At 34.2% G+C, this 10,577-nt stretch overlaps 1 long non-coding RNA gene across 1 annotated transcript; it reads right to left on the bottom strand.

Annotated features, from left to right (window-relative positions):
• Window positions 1-5,166: 5,166 nt before the first annotated feature.
• On the bottom strand, window positions 5,167-10,384 carry LOC135097322 (uncharacterized). The gene is made up of 4 exons (XR_010265615.1): window positions 10,288-10,384; window positions 9,400-9,526; window positions 5,885-7,343; window positions 5,167-5,304 (listed from the first exon to the last, which is right to left on the bottom strand). It is a non-coding gene; the product is annotated as an uncharacterized LOC135097322 (long non-coding RNA).
• Window positions 10,385-10,577: the final 193 nt, after the last annotated feature.

Below are 10,577 nucleotides of genomic sequence, written 5' to 3'. Positions count from 1 at the left end.
CCTGTAGCACTTGTGCTTTTTAGTATTATAATGTACAAGTAAAGATGAAAATTGCACTGAAGGAAAAAATCAAACTATCTTTTATATATATATATATATATATATATATATATATATATATATATATATATATATATATATATATATATATATATATATATATATATATACAAAACAGTTCTTATTAACAAAGAAATCTGATTAGAATGGTTTGAAGCTATGCACTGTCCAGGAATCAATATACAGTCCGAATGGAAAATTAGTTTGTGGAGCAACAGGTGAACAAATTATTCACATTTTTTCAATTCATGGCTAAAAGTAAGTTCACTTGTAATAGATAATTACAAAATAAGTGAATTCCTGCTATTTGGGTCTTGAGACATTGTTTCTAGGTTGTCTGTTATGTTATTCATCACTGTAATGCTGCATATCTTGAATTCTCTGTTTATTGAGCTGTTGGCAACAATGTTGCCTTAGCAGTGCTGTGTGGAGGGACTGCTGTGTTCAGCTGCTTTGTGAGGCCTGCAATGTGGGGTTTTTGTTAGTATGTGTTGTGCCTCCCCTCTTCTTTTTTGCTTTTTGCTTGACATTTGCTTTGCCCCACAAACTAACTTTCTGCGCAGACTGTACAAGTTGAAGGCTGGGTTCAGATAAATCAGAGATCCCAAGGGCTGTTTTGAGAGGACAAGGAAAAATGTCAAGTGGAAGCTACCATACCATACCATACCATCTCAATGTGTTTCTTTTCACCCATTCAACCACTCCAAAATTTACACTCCAAGCACAGGCACTCATACCACATCTCTCATAAATATTCATTGCTCTTATTAAAAATAAACATTTGCTTAATATTTAAATTAAATATATGCATAATAGTATTTTAATTTCTATATTTCTATTATAGATAATTACAAAATAAGTGAATTCCTGCTATTTGGGTCTTGAGACATTGTTTCTAGGTTGTCTGTTATTTTATTCATCATCGTAATGCTGCATATCTTGCTATTCTCTGTCCCTATTTTCATGGCTACTGCTCTTCCAAACTTGCTAAATGCATGTCTCCCGCCCCCTATCCAGTGGCCTCACTGCACAAGACTTTCTTCTTACTTTCATTGCTATTCTGTCCATCTTACTAATGCAAGAGTTAACCTCTGTCCTTTACTAATAATCTAAACTGTAAATTTCACATATAATGCTAAAACAATTTCTATGAAGTGAGGTGTTCTAAGTTATCTCTGACAGTTTTTTCAACCTCCCAGCTGCTAACTCTATACTGGGGCCTTATTCAACCATGTATGGAATAAGCCTCACATGTATATGAGGTTCCACTCATACCACTCAATCAAAACCATTTTGTCTTATCTCCTCTAACTGTCTTCAGTCTTTCTTATTACTGCAGTGTTGCATCTCTTGCTATTTTCATGCTAACTGATCTGATCTTGCTAACTTCATGCCTCCCCTCTTGTTGCCATCCTCACTGCACAAGACTTTCTACTTTCTCTCACCCTTACTCTGTCTACCTCTCTAATGCAAGAGTTAACTGTTATTCTCAATAATTCATCTCTTTTTCTGGTAAACTTTGGATTCCCTACCTGCTTCTGTATTTCCTCCTTCCTATGACTTGAAATCTTTCAAGGTTTCAAAACACATCCTCCAATTTTTGATGACCTCTTGTTGGGGACTGGGACCTCAGTGGGCCTTTTTTTTTTCTGCTCTTACATTAGAATTTCTTTTATAATATATATATATATATATATATATATATATATATATATATATATATATATATATATATATATATATATATATATATATATATATATATATAATGGCACCCTGTGAGGGAAGTCACATTCTCAGAAATGAAAGACCAAGTCATTCTAAGTTGGAAATATTCACTGGTTGAATGCTTTTAACACTATGGTTTAGAAATTACAGGGCATTTAAACATTAACACACATCCATGGCAAGTGGCTGCACATGGGCTGTCCTGCAACATCCAGCTGATCACTTTTGCCATATGGAGTTTGTTTTAGTTATTATTTGCTACAATGATATACTACATTCTTGAATATCATTTGATCTTTATTTATGAAAATGTTAATGTGCAATCAAGTAGCACCACCAAGATGGTAATGCCCACCATTGGTACTCTCCTTAGCTTCCTCCTCCTTGCCAGTTCTTAGCATGTTCATATTTAAATGTGCTGTAACTTCCAAACCATGCCGTCAAAAGCATTTGACCACAGAATATTTCCAACTTAGAATGACTTGGTCTTTCATTTCCAAGAATGTGTGACTTTCCTCATGGGACACAATATATATATATATATATATATATACATATATATATATATATATATATATATATATATATATATATATATATATATATATATATATATATATATATATATATATATATATATATATATATATATATATATATATATATATATATATATATATATATATATATATATATACACATATATATATATATATATATATATATATATATATATATATATATATATATATATATATATATATATATATATATATATATATATATATATATATATATATTCACACCTCTCTCACCATATGCCTGGTAGATGAATGTACATCTGTCAGCTGACATCACTCCTCACAATTTGTCTACATCTTGTACTGTCCTCATACATCTGCTCTTCCTTTACTTGTACCATCTCGAGATCTCTTTTCTGTAATCCATCTTGTACTCCTTCCATCCATCTCTTCCTTGGCCTGCCAGCAAGTCTTCTTTCTTGTGGCATCCACTTTAGATATTTTCGTGGTTTTCTGTCTTGCTCCATTCTTTTAACACACCCATACCATCTAAGTTTGGATTCTTCCTCCAACAATGGTGCAACCCCAAGTTCCTCTCTTATCCTATCATTCTTCATTCTGTCTTTTCTAGTAACTTGTCTTATTAACCTTATTTAAGACCCTTATTTCAGCAACCTGAATTTTGGATGATGTCTTGGTAGTCAGTGACCAACATTTTCTAGGTATATTTTTATCTTTCAGTAGTTGGCACAACATGTAACATTGGTGTTATATTTGGCTATTCTTTTATTTATCTCTCCCTCTTGTTCATTTCTTTGAAATTTACTCCAAGATACATAAAGTTCTGGACTTGTTTGAGTGAGTGTTCTCTTGCCATGGTGTTTAATTCCTCTCTTCTGCATCCTATATGCATCACCTCCATTTTATCTTTATTCAGTTTTTAGACCATCCCTTTCTAGTCCTGTGTTCCATCTCTCCATCTCCTCCTGTAACTGCTCTGCCATGCTACAAATCACAACCACGACATCTGCATATGCAATATATATATATATATATATATATATATATATATATATATATATATATATATATATATATATATATATATATATATATATATATATATATAGTCAATCATCCTCTGACATTGCCTAAATGCATAAGTGCATAAAGTGCATAAGAAAAGAGAAAAATCTTCTTTTACACAAAGATCCACTTTTATGTGGCTTTTCACATTAAAAACAATTGCCCACCTGCTACCTCCTCTTGGCAGCTCATTGTCAGTAATAGTGAAGACTCATGAATCACTCTTAAATACAGTGACTTCATTCAGTTGTATGAAGTAATTATATCAAATAACTAGAGTTAAGGACTAAAGTCAATGAGTCAAAAGTGAGTAAATACTCCTAACCAATCTGGTGTGCTCACTCTTGCCTCAGTCACTACAGAGCACCCGCTCTTGTTTCAGGCAGTGACAGCATACCTCACTGTCCCACCACTGGCTTGGTTTAGTCTTGTTGACACAATTCCTACCTGTGCTAAACAAGTTGTGCTTTTATTTGCCTTTGTAAGGCTAGCATCGCACTGTGTGGTAGGTCTACATATGGCACCGCTGCATAGTGTGACACCTGTCTTAAGTGGCCCCTTCTATGCTGCAACAGCCCACCATCCCAACCTCAATCCCAGCATGCAACTCCCTAGTTGCAGGAGTGCACACTTCACTTTGGACAATAAGCAGATTATACACATAGTTGAAGCTGGAGAGAAGACTGTGATAAGGAGGGCCTTTAAGGTAAGCAAGTCAAATATCTGTATTGTATTTTTGGTGCCAAAATTTTATCAACAATGTTGGTAAAAAAAAAGGGACTTTGGATGGAGTGCAGAAAGAAATAAAGGGTCTCAAGAGTCCTTCTCAAGCAATGGTCTAGCAGAAGAAAATTATCATGTTAGAGGAAGACTGTATATATATATATATATATATATATATATATATATATATATATATATATATATATATATATATATATATATATATATATATATATATATATTGTATACACACTAATTAGCACCTAATAGGCTTACCAAAAGTATTTGTACTTTGAAGTGACTTTATTTTCTTATAACTGGAAATTTTTCCTTACATTGATAGCTTAGGTCCTAAAATGGAGATTTATATTTAATGTATGTATTCATATGCATGCATGCATGTATATTCTTTAATTGTGTTGAGGTTTCTTCTGCATTATGAAGTAAATCATTATCTATATTCAGATAACACATGGAATAAGAATTTTGTAATAATGTAAAATGTTACAAACTTAGTAGTCCAAAAGTATTTCTACAAACAAAATTAAGTATTCAGACTGGAAATTCCACCCTGGCAAATTACAAATCCTTGAAATACTGAATCATGCACAGTGGTAAGTATATCTAAAGATTCACATTTTAAATTTGGATAATGTGTCAAGAATAAATGCTCCCATTGTATGTTCATCACTGCTAAACCTATTAATATCATTTTCATGAAGCTTATGTACTACCCAGCCACATTGACTCATCAGTCTTAATTTCATCTTTACAATCCCAATAACATCCATGCTTCCATTCAATAATGACTTCGAGTCTAGGATTTCAATAGCCACCCTCTTTTCACCTATGATAGCCTTACAGTTTGTTAGTTGATTCAATACAAAGTTTCCACTGTCATTCAGGTCCTTCAATCTTTGTGGATAAAAAACCAGATTAGCATGATTTATAAAAAGTATAGGAAATTTAAGTTCCAGAACAGAGGTACCTACAGACTTGTTTATATAAATGGCTCCTTTCATCAGATGGGCAAGAGCTGGGCGATACAGCATCTCATCTGACAAAGTCCTCTTGGGCAGATCATTCATGTGTGTTTCAGGAATAGCTACATTAACCTCAGGAACCTCTATTTTAACAGCTTGATGTAATGCCATAAGTCTGGACAGCTGCTTGCTTCTTTGGTAACCTGCAAATAATAATAATAATAATAATAATAATAATAATAATAATAATAATAATAATAATAATAATAATAATAACAATAATAATAATAATAATAACAATAATAATAGTAATAATAATAATAATAATAATAATAATAATAATAATAATAATAATAATAATAATAATAAAATACTACTACTAATAATACTACTACTATTACTACTGCTACTACTACTACTACTAATAATAAAGGAACAGGGAAAATCCAATAGTCCAATGGTCTAATAGTTACCACTAACCTGATACACATTTGTCTTGAGACATTTTTCCATGTATTCTGATAACAACAAGGAACATACTGTACTATTCTTATCAAATCTAACTAAATTTGGGCATTCTCAACCTTTCTGTCTAATTACTGTTGAAAGGTTACGATTATCAAAGAAGTACAACATGATACAGGCTGTTAGTATGATACAGGGTATTAGCTCATTATTATAAACAATATTATCTAAAAATTGTAAGCATTTATTTTTTCAAAGAAAAGTATTTCAAAAAAGTATTTATGTGGTAGTACAATGAAATACATTAATTTTTCTTACCTTTTAGCTTCTCAACTTTCTGTGGCTGAAAGGCTTCTTTAATAAGTTCCTTGGGATAGTAGCCCAGCACAGCCATAGAAAAGAGAGAACCTGAGAGATGCTCTGGATAAAACTCTAATTTACCCATGTGAACAGATCTTATAAGAACATTTGCTATAATGTCCAAAAAGCAGTCACTTCCTTTATGCCCTACATGACTGAAACTCCACAGAATTCTACTAATATCCTTTACACGAATTGTTTGCGTAGGGTTAGTCAAGTGCTGCAGTACTAAAGACTCCACTTTTGTAAAAATTTCTAAATCATACACTTGGCTGTTTGCATATAGAGCTAATGTATGTGCAATTACCTCAGGCTGAAGAGTGTCTACAGTAGATTTCATTATGAAAGTCCCAATTGATGATAAAAGGTCCTTATCATAATATTTTGCAGCTCTTATAACTTTCACCATTGCAACAAAAGCAAATGACTCAAGATCACTTAGTCTTTCTGATTGCTCAGCTTTCACTTGTAACCACTTTGCTGTTTTCTTTATGAGTGATGATGATTTATCCAATTTAACATTGCATTTGAACATCCCATTCAATGCTATGCCATAATCTACAAAGGATAAATGCTCAAGAACTTCTTCCAACTTTGTAATGAGAACATGAACATATTCTCTGCTAAGTCTATTTTTCTTTGCAAAACTAATATAGTGAAGAATTTGTACAAGCTGATGAGGTGTTGCTGTTGCTGTATGATATTCAAAGAGTGATATGAATATATCAAACTGTTTCTTTCTGTAAATATTGTTTCCATGTAAGATTAACATTATATCAAAAAAATGTAGACACTGCTCAAGGGCAACCTCTGCAGCTCTCTGACCGCACTCCTGGACAATTCTTCCTGCAATGTCAATTAAATATCTGCTTCTCTCAAACTTTAAATTTCTTATAATTACAGCAAATTTCCTAAGTTCATTTTGAGTCATGAGTGGGATGGCTTGAAAAACTCTTTCCTTGACCATGGACATAAGACCTTTTTTACTGATTATATCTTGTGTTATATTCTGCTTCTCTGAGGCATAATGAGTGAACAACTCAAGAATAAAATTTGGTTTTAATTCTGAACTATGTGCTATTACAAGATGCAGCTGATGTCCTTTTAAAGCATTCACAGTGCTACTGAAGTTAGACTGATCAGGCAAGGATTTGACAGATGCAGCATACTCAGCATTGCCTCTTATATACTCCAAAAGCTTTTTACTGAATAGACTTTCCTCTGTAGCATTCTTTTGTGGAATGACAGAATAAAAGGACTGGCACAGACTCCTTTCAGGAAAGGCACGTAAACAGATCTGGACTTCAGTTCTACATTTTACTAGCCCAGCTTTCTTAGGCTGTAGGATCACTCTGCTCAGTGCCCTTAACATTGTAGTAATCCTCTCAGGTTATGTAATTCAAAATATCTTCACAGCCTGGAAAGAAAAATCACTATTAGGAATATTAGTAGAAATTCAAGGAATGATAACACACATCTTATCCTTCAGTGTTTTACAAGGAAATGTCACCCACACTATCTACACATGAAATCATACATGTATATGTATATATGGGCATGCATATTATCATAATTGAGGATCCAGTAAAGATAATTTGTGTAACATTTGGCTATGATAATTGAAGAATAGATGAGGAGCAAAGGCAAGGATTGATTCAAATATTCACTTCTGATATTTTAGGCACCTTTCAGACAAGGCCACTTTACAGTGCTGCTCTGCAATTCCTAAATGGTGTTACAGAAACTTAGGAAAGAGCATCACAGTTAGGGACAGGAGGCTAGGTATGGTGCTTAGCATATGTGGATGATATAGCCAAAAGATGACCAAAAAAACAAAAAGGGGAGAGAGAGAGAGAGAGAGAGAGAGAGAGAGAGAGAGAGAGAGAGAGAGAGAGAGAGAGAGAGAGAGAGAGAGAGAGAGAGAGAGAGAGAGAGAGAGAGAGAGAGAGAGAGAGAGAGAGAGAGAGAGAGAGAATCTTGAGATAATAGACAGTTTTGCATATTTAAGACCAGGGGTGAGCAGGGAAGGAACAGAAGAACAGAGGAACAGTGAATAAAAGTAAAGAGTATAGTTTCCACAGTGATAAAGTTTAAGTGCTTTCTGTCACTGTGTCTCTTCCTTGCCACTCTCAGTGGAGGGATGCTGGAGCAGTGATGCAGAGAGGACATCATGATCTACAAGTGATAAGCAAAAGTCAATGGCATTGGCAGAAGGAAAGATGGAGCTGAACAGTGTCACAAGTTTATATATATATATATATATATATATATATATATATATATATATATATATATATATATATATATATATATATATATATATATATATATATATATATATATATATATATATATATATATATATATATATATATATATATATATATATATATATATATATATATATATATATATATATATATATAATCTAAGATACAGATGCCCAGAAATTAGTCAAAAAGGAGAACCACCATGTTCAACAGCAACTGCAGTGTGTAAGCAGGAAGTTACCAAGAAAAGCAGGACTGTGCCATATGGGAGGTGTAGTGACTGGTACCAGGCAGCCTGTGTGGGTCTAAGGAAAGCATCTATAAAGCTGTTGTGATGTGAACACTTGATTTTTTTTGTAGGCACTGCTTAGGAGTAGGTCAAGAGAAAATGCAAGTAGGTGCAATGGCAGAAAAGAAAAATAAAGAACAAAAGAAAGGTGCATAGAGGACAGACATGCCAAATTAAGGAAGAGAAGGTCACTTCAAACTCAGACCATGATCAGGTAAAAAGTGACAGTAGTAAGTACCTACCTCCAGCAACAGCAAGAGACATGAGTAGATCTAAGGAAGAAGAGGACAGAAGTTGGGAGAACAAATACCCAAGGCCAAAGTGAAGAAAGGTAAAAGAAAGACGAGATTACACATATGCAGCTAAGGAGAAAGCAGAGCCTGGGGTGGTAGTGAAGAGTAAGGTGGACCAGGCAGGACAACAGGATAACAAGTATGTGATCAATGGAGACAAAGTTCAGGAACAACCAACATGGTTAGCAGTGGGCAAGCATACTTGGATGCAGATACAAAAGATGGAAAAGATAAAGTTGATATCAAGTGGTAAATTAAAGTGAAGGTTATGGCTATTTGGAGATAGCATTATTAAGGAAACAAGAAAGGAGATCTACTTCTTGACTCATGGAACTACAAGATTATAGAAAACAGGAAGTGGTAAAGGAAGAGAAAAAAAACAATGCTAATGTGCAAAGGATATCTTAATGGAGATGGATCTTAGGGCAAGTGAGCAGGAAACTGAGAGCCCAAAGTGAAATAGTGAAAATGTGCAGTGTGCCCAAGAGAAGGCAAGGGAGGTTATTTGATGACAAAACAAGAAATTAAAATATGATATGCTTGAAAAACCAGTAAGTGCAGTTGTATGAAAGGAATGATTGGAGCAGAGTGTTGGCCAAGGATGGAATCCACTTTACAAACCTGGGCAATGTGGACAGGGTGGAACATTGTGGAATGGGTACTGAGTAAGGAGAGTGTCTCCTTGAGTGACTTTATAGTACAAAGGAAACAGGTTGTGAATGCTATTTGCCTTCCTCAACACCAGAGTCTGGAATGAAGAAAAATGGAGGAGAATAATTTAGGAAGCAAACAACTATGATGTCATAGCAGTGGAAGAAACAAGATGGCATTATAGTATTGTGTTGCAAGAAGGGGGAGCCCAGACCTTCTGTCACACCAGTCTACAAGTAGATAGAGTTGTGTATCATAAGCTGAGTTTGGAAAACAACTATGGTGTTTGATAATTAGGCATTTGCATTGATGAATAACTCGACATCATTATTCAATATTATTCAATATTAATCATATACGGCAATTCCTAAATCTTCATGTAAAGTCCTCTTAAAGGAAATCAGTGAATCCATCATGATGACATCATTCTGCAGTGAGTTCCAGTAATCAATACACCATATACTATAGGCTCTTCTTCTACACACTAATGAACAGTGGGATTTACAAGCTTATATTTGTGTTCTCTTGTGCCAGAATAGGCAAAAGTACTCCATTTTGACTCTCCTCTAATTGTCTCAACGTTAAACACTATAAATACCTACTTTCCTGCCGAGACCGTTCCAGATGATCCGATACAGTTTGAATTTTGGGTTAATCTGGATATCACGTCCGTGTTACATGCATGCAAGAAAAAAAAATGTTAAGCGCGGTCTCGTTCTTGTACTTGTTTGGAATTTAAAGAGATGAATATTGTGTTTTGGAATTTGGTGGAGCCGTGCAGGCTGTGGTACCACAGCCTTTAGTGTCCCAAAGATACTAGCAAGAGACAGGTTATTTGGTTAGTTTCCGGTGATTTACCCTGTTTTCTGGAAGAGGACCCTGAGGCGAGACCTTAAACCAAGCACGAGGATTGTTTGTTTACATCGGACCGGCGGGATTACGATCTTGATCTTCATAAGTCAGCCAAAGGCCCTACTACTATAGTGCCAGTCTTGATTGATGATTGATTGATACATTTATTGTTGCAGTAATAATGAAATACAACAAAGGAGGAGGACGGACCTTGCCACCCACCCCCTGGGCAAAGACTTAAGGGCAGAGTATCAAAAATATAAAAATAGATAGTATACATTACAAGAATATAAGTA

This window comes from Scylla paramamosain, chromosome 1 (assembly GCF_035594125.1).
Source record: "Scylla paramamosain isolate STU-SP2022 chromosome 1, ASM3559412v1, whole genome shotgun sequence".
In the NCBI taxonomy this organism is placed as follows: domain Eukaryota; kingdom Metazoa; phylum Arthropoda; class Malacostraca; order Decapoda; family Portunidae; genus Scylla; species Scylla paramamosain.
Note: the sequence above shows the minus strand (reverse complement) of the source record. Positions and strands in the feature narration are given on the sequence as shown.